Genomic DNA, 15,656 nt, shown 5'->3' on the forward strand with positions numbered 1-15,656 from the left:
TTCCCTGGGCACCAGGGCATGGCTTGGCATCCAAACCCCCCGAATGGGTGATTGAGTGACTGTCAGCATTTCTTGGGGTTCTGCAAAGAGGGGGAGCAGAGATGGTGGTTCCCACCCTAATCCCAGTGAGTACCAGGGGCAGGTGGAGACCACTGAGAGCCGCAGGCACTGGAATTGGCTCCACCTGCGTTCTGGTGCCTGGGTGGGTCCCCAGTTCCTGCTGGTTCTCAGCTTCAGATATCAGGAGTTACTCTGAAGAATGTTTTTTGTTTCTTCCTTCAGAAACCCCAGAGCTGCAGCTGGTTCCCAGCAGGGCCTGGACTGGGAGGAAGGATGGCGTCCCCTGCGCTGCTGGGGGCCGCAGGGCTGGGACCAGAACGGCCGCAGCGGCTCTGCAGGTCACCCGGACAAGAGCAGCCTTTGTGCAGGAGTTTCTGGTAAGACCCAGGGTGTAATTAAATGCTTTTTTGTGTGGTTTTGGTTTATGTCCTTTATTGGCTGAAGTGTTTCAGCAGCTGTTTGCCAGTCCCCTGGGTGTGCTTGCCAGCCAGGGGCTACAGATAAGGTGTAAAGTTGAAACTCAAGGCTCAAGGTTAAAGTTTTGACTTGGCACAGGAGTTGTTGTGTTTGTGCTTTGATTTTTACCTCCCTTTTCTTTCCTTTCCAGAAAACAGAGTGTTTTAGTGTCCCCTGTCTCTCCCGGACCCTTCCCGTCCGTGTCCCGGACTCCGCAGTCTCTCAGCCACTGGGTTGTCGCTGGGAGCCCACAAGTGACCGTGGGCAGATGCGGTGCCAGCTGCCAGCCACCATGTTGCCCGGCTGCAGGAGCTGCTGTTGCTGCGCTGCCCGCACTCCGGCAGCTCCGCAGGGCTCTGCCACGTGCCGGGCACGACGGCCGCTCGCTCGCAGGGCCGCCGGCGTCGCTGGGGCAGCCACGGCTCCGGGAACCAGCTGGCACCGCGGCTGCTCCCGCAGCTGGTGAGTGAGGACTTTGGTGGCGGCTGCGGGGACTTTGTTTGGGCAGCGGGAGAGAGGAGCGGAGCTCCCGGGGTTGGGGCTACCGCAGTGCCGGGGGCTGATGCCCCCCTGCAGGACACGCTGCGAGGGGCTTGGGGAGCCGCGGGGGGGGGTGCTGCCCGTGCCCCTGCCCGGGTGTGTTAAGAAAAGCCCAGCCCTGGCAGTGCCATCGGTCGGTCTGTACCGTGTGACGGCGCATTGACTGTGCCCCTCTGTGCCAGTGCCCGCTCTACGCCGCAGCGTGATGGGGCGATGGAGTTTCGCTGGAGCCGTGGGCAGCGTTCGTGCTGGAGTGCGACAGACTGAAGGGCGGCCCGGCCCCGGGCGTGAGGACTCTGCTCCGTGGGAGCTGCGCGCTGTTCCCGAAGGATAAAGGACACCCCGACAGCTGACGTACCGCCGGCATCCCAGCCCAGGGCTGGTGACTCCCAGTGGGTTTCTGCACTGACCCTCCGGGTCCCCTCTCGGGGGGCAGCAGCTGCAGCTCGGCCTGTGGGGCCGGGGGTCCCCGGCAGCTCCCGATTCCAGCCGCGGGATCAGCCCCTGCTCAAACCATCAACCAGCAACGGCCGTACGGGCTCCGCACGCCGCGTCTCCCGCCTGGTCCTGTCCCCAGCAAGAGGGGCTCCTGTCCCACCTCCCAGCCCGCTGCAGAGGGGCTGTGGGAGGAGCCCGGGCTACTGGCCCTCGCTGCCTGCTGCGGCTGTGGCCATGGAGAAGCTGTGGAGGGCCCTTGGCACACCCTGCAGCCCTGGCACACGCCGGCTGGCAGCCCGGGGTGCGTACGAGCAGTCCCTGTGCCACTGGGGTTTGCCCGTGGTGACGGGTTTTGGTGCCTCTGGGCAGCCGGCACGGGAAGAGGCACCGTGGCCGCACAGACGAGGTCGGGGACGCCGGGCTCCTCCGATGGCATGGCCACACGGGGAGATGCGTTTGCGCCGGGGGTCCCTGGGCACGGGGAGCTCCCCCGGCATCCCACAGCGGGTGTTTGGGGGTGGCTCTGAGCCACACAGGGAGCCATTGTTTAACTTAAAAACTTATTTTTCAGCTCAGAACGTGCTGCGGTGGGAGCAGCCGCTTCAGGGGCCCGTGCCAGCTCCCGCAGCCCCGTCGGTGACACGGTGAAGCCGGCCTGGCCAGGCCCAGGACCGATGGCCGTGCCGGTGCTGCCGGTCCCTCAGGAGGTGTCGGTGACCCGGGCGATGCCGCGTGGCAGTGCCCACGCGTGGGGAAGGCTGATCCCGGCACCCGGTGAGGAGCACGGCACGGAGGCGGCGAGCGCCGGGGGACGCCAGCGGGGAGCATGTGGCCGGTGAGGTGAGTGCCCGGACACGTTGGCGGAGCGGAGCTGTGCGGGGGGAGCGGGGCTCGTGGCTCCAGGGCCGGCTGTGCTGGCGGGGATCTCCGGGTGCCACAGGAGGCACCGGGGCCCCCAGGGTCAGAGGGGTGGGTGGGGGCCAAGCTCCCCCCAGGCTGTGTGAGTGGGGTGCTGGCTCGCGGGTAGGTGCTGGGGGCTGCCGTGCTCCAGAGGGTCGGGCAGTCGGGAGCTCCGGGAGCGGTTTTGTGCTTGTGACACTTGGCTTTGCCCGTCGTGCCTCTGGTGGGGCGGCGAGGGGCAGGACTGTGCCCCGTCAGGGCTCCCTGCAGGGCCCTTTGGGGGAAGGAGGGGTCCCGGCGGGGCGGTGCTGCTGTGGGTGCCGCTGTGTGTCCCTCGGGGCTCAGCACCGCAGGGCCAGGGCCTGCACCTGCCTGGGCAGGGTCCCCCCGTGGCCAGAGGCTGTTTGTGGGTGCAGGGGGGTCCCTGGGGGCCCCGTGGTTCTTGTCCCTGCAGCCCACCCTGAGCCAGGGCTGGGCGGGTCTCGGCTGTGTGTTTTGGGAGGCCGTGGCTGCGAGGGGCATTTGGGGAGGTGGGAGTGGGCGCTGTTGGGATCCAGCCCAGACCCTGCTGGCACTGGTGCGGTGCTGGCCCCGGCCCCACTCTGGGCTGCTGGCTGGCTCTGCGGCTGGTGCTGCGCAGGGCGGGATTCCAGCCAGAATTTGGCTCTAGTCCACCCTTCTGGGGGGAAATGGGGTGTTTCTGGGGTCCTGTCCCCATTTCTCCCTCCCTCCCCTCATCACAGGGGTGCGGTGCTGAGCTGCTGCTGCCGAGGGGGCCGAGCAGAGCTGCCCGTGCCTGGAAGCTCCAGGGGCTCTCTGGGCCGTGCCACAGTGCCAGGAGCTGATTGTTCCACATCTCTCCCTGTGCAGGGATGGACGGACAGGGAAGACACAGCCACACCGGGAGCCGCCTGCGCCGGAGGGACCGATGTGGGATGTGGAGCCTCAGGAAGAAGCCGGGCTGCCCGCACCGAGGCCAATGCTGCCGCCTGCCCTGCCCGTGGCCCCACTCCTGGCTGGGGACGTGTCCGCCTGCGCCCGCCCGGAGACACTGCGGGGACTGTGTGGCTCCAGGTGAGTTTTTTTGGGTCCCTGTTTATTTCAGGTCCAGCTCCGTTTGGGCTCCATTTGTTTCAGGTCCAGCTCTTGGATGGTTCCTGTTCAGTTTTGGTTGCAGCGCGTTTGGAGCTCATTTGTTTCTGCTCTGGATTCAGGTCCAGCTGGTGGACAGCTCTGGCCAGTTTCAGCTGCTGTTGGTTGTGGCTCCAGCTGATTTGCACCTCCATGTTCCATGGTTCTGCTCCCATTTGGTTTCTGCTCCAGCTCGTTTGCAGCTCCATCTCGTTTGCAGCTTCAGCTCATTGTTTCTGCCTCTGTTTTTTTTCAGGTCCTGCTCTTGGATGGCTCCAGTTCCATTTTGGCTGCAGCTCGTTTTCATCTCCAGTGCAGATTGGTCTCCAGTTCCATTTGCTGCTTCAGCTCCTCTTCAGCTCCAGTTGGTCTGTGGCTCCAGTTCATTTTCACTTCCTGTTCCTGGCCTGCTCCATCTCCAGCTGATTACAGCTTGTGCTTGTTGGAACCATTGAGCTTGGCTTTTGGCCAGGTCGTAAATCAATCACTGTCATGACTTGTATATGAATATGACCTGTCATAATTGCACAGTGTCTCAATATGGCTATGCCTATTCCGGTGGTTGTATGCGCCTTGAATAAACAGTTGGATCCTTGAAAAATGTGTGAAAAGTGCTTTTTCGCCCAGAGACTATCTCATGCGTTTAATTTTGCCTGGTGCATGCCAGCGTCCCAAGCTTCGGGGAACAACGCGACCGGACCCCCACCTCCGGCAGGGGTCCACGCAACCTGCCCACCCCCCCTCCCAGCCACCCAGACCCCAACACCCTCCCACCTCCCCCCAGCCCAGACCCCAACAGCCTCCCACCTCCCCCCAGCCCAGACCCCAACACCCTCCCACCTCCCCACTGCTGTGGCCAACTCAGCCCCTGGGTTTGGCCCCAGAAACAGCCGACCGGGCCTCTGTTTCCGAGCCCAAACTCCCAGCACTGAGTCTCTGCTCCAGCCCCCAAAGCCCCTTTCCCAGCCCCGGGAACGCAGCTCCAGGCTCCGTTCTCGGGCCCGGGAAACACCCGGCTCCCCCGCTGCTGCTGAGCCCCGAACCCCCCAGCCCCGCGTGTGATGTCGGGACGGGCCCGGGAGCCCCGGCGGTGTCGGGCGGTGCTTGGAACTGACCGGGGGGACCCGCGGGGCGGGCCCGGCCCCGTGTGGCCGCGGGCGGCTCGGGCGAGGACGGGGGGCGCCGGGCTCCGGCCCTCCGGGCTTTATTGTGCCCCGGCGCCCCGAGCCCCGAGCTCTGCCCGCTGCTCCGCGGAGCCAGCGGCAGCGCGGCCGCCCGGGCACCGGCACGTACCGACCCACCCGCCTCCGCTCCGACACCCCCCCGGGGCCGCGGCCCCTTCGCCGCCGCCGGCCCCGGCCGCTGCTCGGCCTCAGCCCCGGCCCCGGCCTCCCCTGCCGCTCCCGGCCCCGGCCCCCCCTGCCCCGGTCAGGCCCCGCGGCTGCCGCGGACCGACCCCCCGCGCCTCACCTGGCCCCGCCGGCGGAGCCCGGCCCGGCCGCTGCCGCGCGCGGCGCCACCGGAGCGGAACGAGCGAGCGCGCGCGCGGCCGCCGCGGCTCAAATCTGCTCGGCCCCGCCCCGCGCACGCGCCCTGCGGCCCCGCCCCCGCGCCCCGCCCCGCGCAGCTGGCACCGATCCCGCCCCGCGCACGCGCACTGCGGCCCCGCCCCCGCGCCCCGCCCCGCGCAGCTGGCACCGATCCCGCCCCGCGCACGCGCCCTGCGGCCCTGCCCCGCGCACGCCCCCCGAGGCCCCACCTCTCCGCGCCCCGCCCCTCGCCCTGAGGCCCCGCCCCCTCGGCCAGCCCCGCGCACGCGCCCTGAGGCCCCGCCCCGCGCACGCGCCCTGAGGCCCCGCCCCGCGCACGCGCCCTGAGCCCCGCCCCCGCGCCCCGCCCCGCGCACGCGCCTTGAGGCCCCGCCCTCGCGCCCCGCCCTGCGCACGCGCCCATTTCTCCGCCGCCAGAAGCGGCCGGCAGCGATCGCGGCGGACGTCGGTAGTGGAGCGCGGACGGGACCCTTCGCTCGGGACGCGGGGCTGCAGCGCCGGCTCGGCCCGGGGCGGTGAGGTCGGTGCGGGGTCGGTGCTCGCGGTCCGGTCGGCGCTCGGGTTTCTGTCAGCGTCGGGTCTCGCGGGCGCCCGGTCGGTGCCCGCCTGTTCCCGACCAGCCGGACTGCGGGTCCTGGAGCCGGCGGGCCGGGGTAGGGTCCTGGCTGGGCCCGGTCTCGCGGGTAGCGGGAGCCGCGCTCCGGGACCCGGCCGCGTTCGGGAAGCGGGAACCGGCGGCCGGGTCTCGGGGCCGCAGCCCCGCGCTGTCCGCTCCTGCTGCCGGCGTGGGGCTGGAGCTGCTCCGCCGGGGCGCCGGGCGCGGTGCCGCTTCTGCCGCGGTGGGTGCGGAGGAGCCGGGGCTCTGCCGGTGCCGCGGTCATGGAATAACGGCGGCGGCTCGGCGCTGGCGTTCAATAAAGGCTGGAACGGGTGTGGGCGGCTCGGTGGGACCGTGCGCAGCGCTCTACCGCCTGTCCTGGGCTCTGCTCCGCGCGGACCGGAGAGGGGCTGCAGCCGCTGCCGGCCCCGGAGCTCCGACACGCGGGGGGGGGCTGTGAGCCCTGGGACGGGCCCCACGAGCCCGGTTTCTCAGCTGAAATAAAGGACTTGGTCTCTGCTCCACATCCCTGCAACACACGACACGGTCTCTAGTTCTTCTGTCTACAACAACCCGAAACAGCCGAGGCTCAAGATGGAAAAACGCAGCACTTGGCTTCTCGTTCTCAGCCCGGTCTCGGGCCCCAACACACAACACTTGGTCCCTGGTTCTGAGCATTCAACTGGCCCAATGAGCCCTGTTCCAAGCCCCAGACACAAGGGACTCAGTCGCTGGGGCCAAGACCTTTGGGATCCAGCCCTTGTGCCCAGTTTTGAGACTGCAAAATGCAGGACTTGGGCTGCTTCAGAGCCCCAGACTGGCCCATGAGCCCGGCCTCCAGCCCCTGTAATGCAGCACTTAGTCTCTCCATGAGCCTGTGTTCAGGATACTAAAACGCAGGACTTAGTCTCTCTCCATGAGCCTAGTTTTGGGACCCCCAAACGCAGGACTTAGTCTGTGTCACTGGGCCCATGAGCCTGGTGTCATGATTGGAGAACACAGCGCCTGGGTTCGGGACCCCAAAACGCAGGACTTAGTCTCTCTCCATGAGCCTGGGTTCAGGAATGCAGGACTTAGTCTGGGCCAAGGAGCCGGCTGTCCCGGCTGCAGAACGCAGCAGTTGGTCTCTCTCTGTCAGCCCCAACACTGACCCAGGGAGCCCACTTGCCCACCCCAAGAACACAGCGCTGGGTCTCTGTTTCTGATGGCCAAGTGATCCCTGGTTCCAGACGGGAAAATGCAGGACTTGGCTTCTCGTTTCTGGCCCAACGCCCAGCTCTGGGCCGCAGTTTCAGGGCCCTCACTCTGCCCACACGAGCCTTGTTTCGAGCCCCCAACACGCAGCACTCGGTCTCTGGTTCTGAGCCACACACGCAGCGCTCGGTCTCTGTTTCCCAGCCCGGTTTCCAGCCCCGCACACGAGGGACTCGGTCACGGTGTGTACCGGCCTCCGCCCCGTGTGCCCGAGCCCCGAACCCCGCGGGGTCCCTCTCTGTTCACACGCCCCAAACCAGCAGCTGCAGCCGGTTCCGGGTCTGCACAGCGCGGGACTTGGGCTCTGGGCCGGGGCCGGAGCCGGGCCCGGAGCCCCCCGGCAGCCGCTGTCCCGGCCGGGGCAGGCGGGACTCGCTCTCCGCTCCGCAGCCCCCGACCGGGGCCGGGCTCCCCAAACCGCGGGGCGGGGGCTCCGCTCGGACTCTGCTGAGCCTCAGCCCCTGCCCGGGCCCGGCTGTGCGCCCCCGGAGCCCCGGACCGCCCCGGGACCGGGTGTCTGTCCCCGGGCCCCGAACCGGCCCCGGCAGCCCGGGACTCGCTCTCCGCTCCGAGCCGGGGCTGGAGCCCCGATCCCGGTCCCCGAGCCCCGCGGCTGGGGCTGCGCCCGGGAGCCCCGGCGGGGCCGGGAACGGACCGGGAAGGAGCCGGGAACCGGCGGAGCGGCGCGGACGAGGCCGCCGCGCTCCGTCCCCCCGGCCGGTGCCGCTGCCGCCCCCGCCGCCCGCCCCGGCAGAGCCGCCCCCGGGCCGCGCCCCCCGCGCCGCGCGCACTCACCGCTCCGGGGCCGCGCCCCCGCCCGCCGGGCGCGCCCCGCGGCACGCCCACTCCTTTTACGGGCATCGCCCCGCCCACCGGGCCGCCCCGCGTCCTGCGGGCCGCCCCGGGTCCTACCGCCCGCCCGCTGTCTCTGCCGTTACGGACGTTTGAGGCGATTGACTAAACGCGATGAACTCGGGTCCGGCACAGAAATAAAACAGAAAATGCAGCGAATGTGACGTTTCCCTTTACTCAGTGACCGAAACGCGACCCAGCGAGCACAGGAACCGGGGAGGGGGGAGCCCCCTGCCCAGCCCCCTGCCCCCCACAGCGCCCACCCCGGCACAGGGCGGGGGGTCCCGCACCCCCACCCAGACACAGACACATCCAGCCATTTCTCCCGGAACAGCCCCCCCGGCCCCTCCGCCCCCCGGCAGCGCAGCCCCCGGCAGCCCCGCAGCCGCGGAGCGGGGCTGGGCTCCCCGGCACGGCCGGGCTCCGCGCAGCCCCTCGCCACCGACCCGCGGCCCCGGGGATGGCCGCAGCCCCCGGCCGCCCCCGCCACCGACCGAGCGGAGCTGCCGGGGCGCCGGGCACCCCGGGCCGAGGGAGGGCAGCGCCGGAGCCGCACTCGGGGAGTCCAGCAGCACCGGGTGCCCCCCTGCCACCCTCCTGCCCAAAAACCCCGCCCCCGCCCCCGCCGGAGCCCACAGCAGGGGCGGAGCCGTCCTCATCAGCGGGGAATTGCCCACAGCTGGGGGGCTGCTCCACCCACTGCTGAACCAGATGGGAAAAGGAAAAAAAAAAAAACCACAGAAAAAAAACGATATTAAAAAAGGAAAAAAAAAAAAGAAACAAGCGAAAAAAAAAAGAAAAATATATTAAAAAATAGAAAAAAAAATCAGGAAAACCACATTAACAAAGGAAAAAAGAAAAAAAAAGAAAAAAACAGAGAAAAGAGAAAAAATGGATAAACAAGTTAAGAAGTGAAAAAAAAAAAAAAAAGACCAGGAAAAAGTTGTTTTTTTTTAAGAGAGAGAAAAGAAAAAAAAAAAGAAATACCCAGATAAAATAGATTTTAAAATGAAAAAAGGAGACAAAAAGACAAAAAAGTGAAACATACAGAATTTTTTTTAAAAAAAAGAATGGGAAGAAAAGGCCAAGAAAAAAAAAGAAAAATAAAAGAAAAATAAAGAAAAATAAAACTAAAAAGCATGACAATAAGAAGTGCAAAATAAAAGCATTGAAGAGCTAATTCACCCTTCCTACCCCATGGGCAGCTGGTAAAGCTCCTCTTTATAAAAATAAAAAAAACACAGAAAAACACACCCCCCTCAAAAAACATGCCAAAAAATAAATTGAAAAGCAGCAGCAAGAACAGCCCGGCCCAACTCAGTCCTCCTCCCGAGCCCCCACCCCACCTCGAGCAGCCCTGGGCACGGTCCTGTGCCCCAGAGCAGCGGGGTGCGTGGGGACCCCCCACCCTCAGAACGAGAAGAGGGGCATCGCTGTATTGGGGGGGGGGGGAGGGTATCACTTCATTGGGGCGTATCACTGCACTGGGGGGTATCGCTACACTGGGGGGCATCGCTGGGCTGGGGCCATCACTGCTGGAGCCCTGGCCCGTGGCAGATGCTGGGGCCACATGTTCCCAGGAAGGGTCCGGCCGCGGTGGCCATGGCAGGAGAAAGGCCAAGTGGTGCCAGAGACTCGATGCGGATCAAGCCGGTGGCGTTTCGGGCACAGACACACGGATTTATCTCTGTCTCTCTCTGTACGTTCCGGGGTCACGCCGTGCTGCGCTGGCACCGCACCCAGTTCGGGTACCCCCTGCCCGGCAGCTCCGCTCGAGACCCCCGAGCAGGGGCAGCCCCTGGGCAGAGCTGTGGGTTCGGCGCGTGGGGCTGCTCAGGGAAGGCAGGCGAGGGGTGCCAATAAATACAAGAAAATTAAAGAAAATGTAAGAAAATCAAATAAAACTCCCCGTTCCTGCAGCAGGCCACTCTCTCCACCCCTTTTCCCAGAGGTGATGCTGCGCGTGCCATGTGGGCGCCGTTCCAAGGTGCCACTTCCCTGTGTGCTGGGATTTGTCTCATTTTTTGGATGTTCCATCCCCGGCCACACTAGGGATCCCAGCTTAAACAACCGGCTCTGTTTATCCAGACTGGTCCCTTCGTCCAGGGGAGCACAGGTGAGGGGCGTGATCTGTGCAGGACCCCCTGAAATCCCTCGTAAACGTGAATTTCCTTCATCACCCTTCCCATTCCCATTAAAACAAAACCACCAAATCAAATGAAAACAAACAAAAAACCCAACCCCAGGAAATCCAGCGGCAGCAGGGCCGGGGCTGTGACCACGAGTTGAAACACGGGGTGAGGGGTTGGTACCCAGCACCCCGCTGCCGGGACGCAGCCCGCCCCAGGCTGCCCTGCTTGGCCCGGGGAGGGGGGAATAAATAATCTTTAAATTGTTTAATTTGTTTTCCCCAGGTGAGCCCCAGAGCCCCCATCTCCAAAGGCTGAAGGAATCTGCGTCCTTGGTTGAACATTCACCAAGCACCGACACCTCCCAGTCGAGGACGGGGACATCCCAGGGCAGAGGCGGCGAGTTGTGGAATGATGGAATCACGGACTGGTTTGGGTGGGAAGGGATCTCAGAGATCACCCAGTTCCAGCCCCCCTGCCATGGGCAGGGACACCCTCCACTACACCAGTTTGCCCAAAGCCCCGTCCAGCCTGGCCTGGAACACTTCGAGGGACAGGGCGAAGCCCCGGGGCGAGCTGAGCGCGGGACGGGCTGTGTAGGACCCGCCGGCCGTTCCGTAGAGCCGGCGGAAGTGATTCGGGATCGGTACCGGGATGTACGGGACCGTCCCGCACCCTTCGGAGGGCGATCACCGCGCACAAGTCTCGGGCCCGGGGCCCGGGACCCGCGTTCTGTTTTTCCCCGGTTCGCCCACGCTCTGCCCGGTTCCCGCTCCCCGGTTCCCGGCCTGAGCACGCCCCGTTCCCGGCCCCGAGAGCAGCTGCGGGCGGGCGGGGCGCGGGGGCGGGGCCGCAGGGCGCGTGCGCGGGGCGTGACCCGCAGAGGTTTGGCCGCTTCCGGCCGCCGTCCGGCTTCTTCGTCTGTTTGATGTCGGGGCGGTCGGCGGCGGAGCGGCGGTGTTGCCGGTGCTGGCCCGGCTGTCGCGGCCGGGCCCGGTGAGGAGCAGGGGGGGCCGGGGCCGGGAGCGGCGGCCGCGGGGCCGGGGCCGAGGCCGGGCCGCGGCCCCGGGGGGGTGTTGGCGCCGGGGTGGAGGCGGGTGGGTCGGTACGTGCCGGTGCCCGGGCGGCCGTGCTGCCGCTGGCTCCGCGGAGCAGCGGGCAGAGCCGCGGGGCTCGGGGCGCCGGGGCACAATAAAGCCCGGAGGGCCGGAGCCCGGCGCCCCCCGTCCTCGCCCGAGCCGCCCGCGGCCACACGGGGCCGGGCCCGCCCCGCGGGTCCCCCCGGTCAGTTCCAAGCACCGCCCGACACCGCCGGGGCTCCCGGGCCCTTCCCGACATCACACGCGGGGCTGGGGGGTTCGGGGTCTCAGCCCCGGGCCCGTTTCGGGGCTCCGCAGCACCGACTCGGCGGGGGCAGGCGCCCCCCCCCCGGCCCGGAGGTTGTTCTGGGGACCGCGACCGGGCACGGGGGGTTTTTCGGGGCTCAGCCCCCGGCCCGGGGGTGGGTTTCACGCAGCAGAAGTGGGCTGGGGAGATGGAGCAGCAGTTGGGGGGGGCTCCAGAGACGGAGCCGCGGGGTTTGGCGGCTCCGAGCCCGGTTCACGGGCTGGGAGCGGGCTCAGTGGGGTGGTCAGACCCGGGCACGTGGGAGAAAACCCCCAAAATCTGTGTTTTCAGGGCTCAGAAAGGAAGACCGAGTCCTGCACTTTGGGATTGGAACACTCATTCGGTGGCTCAAAAGCAGAGCCCCAGTCCTGCGTTTCCAGGGCTGGAAACCAGCCCCAGTCTTGCACTGCTTTGCCTTAAAAAAAACACCTGAGTTGGCAGGTTTGGGCCTTGAAAATGGTGATTAAATCGTGTATTTTGGGGCTCAGAAACAGAGGTTGAGTTGAGTGTCTTCAGGACATGAAACCAGGCTCGTGGGGCTTGAACTCGAGACTAAGTCCTGCGTTTTCCAGACTTGGACACTGGCTCGCTTGAGTGCAGGAGAAGTGACGGCAAATCCTGGGGTTTGGGGTCAGAAAGGGGCACAGTGGGGTGAGGCTGAGCTGTGCCCCTTCCCACAGAGACTAAGTCCTGCGTTTTCAGGCTCAAAACAAGGCTCATATGGCCAATTTTGGGTTTCTGAAATGGAGACTAAGTCTTGCATTTGTCATTGTGAAACCAGGCTCACCTGGGCAGCTGCAGGTGAAAGAGAGACCCCCAAGTCCTGCATTGGGGGGGGGGCCTGGAACCAGTCCCACCTGGCCAGTTTGAGGGCTGGTAATGAGCAAATCCTGTGTTTTGGGAATGTGAAACCAGTCCCACCTGGGCAGTTATGGGGCTCTAAAAGAAAGAGATCCACTGCTGTGTTTTGGGGCTCAGGAACTGTCATTTTTGTGGTTTTGGGGATCCAACCAGGCTCCTTTGGGCAGGTTCCTGTGTTCCAGTGCTGGACACACCGAGGCTGAGCCCTGTGCTGCTGGGGCTCGGCCCCCGGCTCCCCTGGGCAGTTTTGAGGTTGGAAATCAGGGACCAAGTGCTGCCGGGGGGGCTCAGACTCAGCCTCGGGGTTTTGGGGTTTGCAATGAGGCTCATTTGGCCACTAGTGGGGCTGGGAAAGAGCCCCCGGCTCGTATTTGGGGGCTGTGAACCAGCCCGGTGGGCTGGGGCTCAGCCCTGGAACACCCCTGCCCCTTCCCGGGACAGGTGGGCCCCCACCGGGGAGGGCCCGACCGAACGAGGCTTTCCGGGATTACCGAGTGGCCCATTCTCCACTCCGGGTCGTTCTCCGGTGAGCACCGACAGGCTCGGGACGCCGGTGCGGGCACTGCAAGACTCGGTCACACCATGGCCGGGCAGCTCCAGAGAATTCTAACCTTTATTTAGTGCGTGCGCGGAGCCGCCGGTGCCTGTCCCGGGACACCGGCCGTACCGGAGTGCCAGGTAGGAGCGAACAGCGCGCGGAGGGAACGCGGAACAGCGGCCGCCGGTCTCCGCTCGCAGTCCAGGACAGCTCCCGGCTCCAGTCGGTCTCGGCAGCGCAGCTGCTCCCGCCCGCGGCACCGGGACCGGCCCCGGGTTCCCTCGAGCGGCTGGAGCCCCGCGCCCCGCTCCAGGGCCGCAGACGGGAGTGGTCGTGCTCCGGGGACGGGCCGAAGCCGGGAACTGCCGCGGGCCGGCAGCGAGAACCGACGGGCCCACACCCGCCTTCCCTCTCCGCGCTGCCGCGGTGCGACGGGACCGGCTCCCGCCCGCCCGGTACCGCTCCGCCCCTCGCGAAACGCAGCAGAGACCCCGAGCGCTGCCCCCGGCCCGGCCTCACCGCCCCGGGCTCCGCAACCGCCCCACTGGGAGCCGCCGGGCTGCGCCGGGACAAAGCTCCGTCCGCCCGAATGAGGGCTCCAAACTGCGTCTGCCATCTGCCGCCGTCGGTCCCTGCATGACTCAGCCGACCGGAAGAAGACGGGCGGGGGCGGGGCGGGAGGCGTGCGCGTGCGCGGGGGCGGGGCGGGAGGCGGGGCGGGGCCGGCAGAGGGGCGGGGCGTCAGTGCGCGTGCGCGGGGCGGAATCGCCGACAGCTGCGCGGGGCGGGGCGCGGAGGGGCGGGGCTTCACGGCGCGTGCGCGGGGGCGGGGGCCGCAGGGCGCGTGCGCGGGGCGGGGCCGAGCAGATTTGAGCCGCGGCGGCCGCGCGCGCGATCGTTTCTCGTTCTGTTCCGGCGGCGCCGGGAGCGGCCCCGGGGCGGCAGCGGCCGGGCCGGGCTCCGCCGGCGGGGCCAGGTGAGGCGCGGGGGGTCGGTCCGCGGCAGCCGCGGGGCCCGACCGGGGCAGGGGGGGCCGGGGCCGGGAGCGGCAGCCGCGGGGGGGGCCGCGGGGCCGGGGCCGAGGCCCGAGCAGCGGCCGGGGGCGGCAGCGGCGAAGGGGCCGCGGCCCCGGGGGGGTGTCGGGGTCGGGGCGGAGGCGGGTGGGTCGGTACGTGCCGGTGCCCGGGCGGCCGCGCTGCCGCTGGCTCCGCGGAGCAGCGGGCAGAGCCGCGGGGCTCGGGGCGCCGGGGCACAATAAAGCCCGGAGGGCCGGAGCCCGGCGCCCCCCGTCCTCGCCCGAGCCGCCCGCGGCCACACGGGGCCGGGCCCGCCCCGCGGGTCCCCCCGGTCAGTTCCAAGCACCGCCCGACACCGCCGGGGCTCCCGGGCCCGTCCCGACATCACACGCGGGGCTGGGGGGTTCGGGGCTCAGCAGCAGCGGGGGAGCCGGGTGTTTCCCGGGCCCGAGAACGGAGCCTGGAGCTGCGTTCCCGGGGCTCGGAAAGGGGCTCCGGGGGCTGGAGCAGAGACTCAGTGCTGGGAGTTTGGGCTCGGAAACAGAGACCCGGTCGGCTGTTTCTGGGGCCAAACCCAGGGGCTGAGTTGGCCACAGCAGTGGGGAGGTGGGAGGGTGTTGGGGTCTGGGCTGGGGGAGGTGGGAGGCTGTTGGGGTTTGGGCTGGGGGGAGGTGGGAGGCTGTTGGGGTCTGGGTGGCTGGGAGGGGGGTGGGCATGGTGCGTGGACCCCTGCCGGAGGTGGGGGTCCGGTCGCGTTGTTCCCCGAAGCTTGGGACGCTGGCATGCACCAGGCAAAATTAAACGCATGAGATAGTCTCTGGGCGAAAAAGCACTTTTCACACATTTTTCGAGGATCCAACTGTTTATTCAAGGCGCGTACAACCACCGGAACAGGCATTGCCATATTTAGACACTGTGCAATTATGACAGGTCATATTCATATACAAGTCATGACAGTGATTGATTTACGACCTGGCCAAAAGCCAAGCTCATTGGTTCCAACAAGCACAAGCTGTAAGCAGCTGGAGATGGAGCAGGCCAGGAACTGGAGGCAAAAACGCGCTGGAGCCACAGACCAACTGGAGCTGAAGCAGCAAACGGAACTGGAGACCAATCTGCACCGGAGATGAAAATGACCTGCAGCCAAAATGGAACTGGAGCCATCCAAGAGCAGGACCTGAAAAAAAAAAACAGAGGAAGAAACAATGAGCTGGAGCTGCAAACGAGATGGAGCTGCAAACGAGATGGAGCAGAAACCAAATGGGAGCAGAACCATGGAACATGGAGGTGCAAATCAGTTGGAGCCACAACCAACAGCAGCTGAAACTGGCCAGAGCTGTCCAGGAGCTGGACCTGAATCCAGAGCAGAAACAAATGAGCTCCAAACGCAGTGGAACCAAAACTGAACAGGAACCATCCAAGAGCTGGACCTGAAACAAATGGAGCCCAAACGGAGCTGGACCTGAAATAAACAGGGGCCCCAAAAAACTCACCTGGAGCCACGCAGTCCCTGCAGTGTCTCCGGGCGGGCGCAGGCGGACAAGTCCCCAGCCAGGAGTGGGGCCACGGGCAGGGCAGGCGGCAGCATCGGCCTCGGTGCGGGCAGCCCGGCTTCTTCCTGAGGCTCCACATCCCACATCGGTCCCTCCGGCGCAGGCGGCTCCCGGTGTGGCTGTGTCTTCCCTGTCCGTCCATCCCTGCACATGGAGAGACGTGGAACAATCAGCTCCTGGCACTGCGGCACGGCCCAAAGAGCCCCCGCAGCTTCCAGGCACGGGCAGCTCTGCTCGGCCCCCTCGGCAGCAGCAGCAGCTCAGCACCACACCCCTGTGATGAGGGGAGGGAGGGAGAAATGGGGACAGGACCCCAGAAACATCCCATTTCCCCCCAGAAGGGTGGACGAGAGCCAAATTCTGGCTGGAATCCCGCCCTGCGCAGCACCAGCCG

This window comes from Tauraco erythrolophus, chromosome 5, assembly GCF_009769465.1.
Source record: "Tauraco erythrolophus isolate bTauEry1 chromosome 5, bTauEry1.pri, whole genome shotgun sequence".
Taxonomy (NCBI): domain Eukaryota; kingdom Metazoa; phylum Chordata; class Aves; order Musophagiformes; family Musophagidae; genus Tauraco; species Tauraco erythrolophus.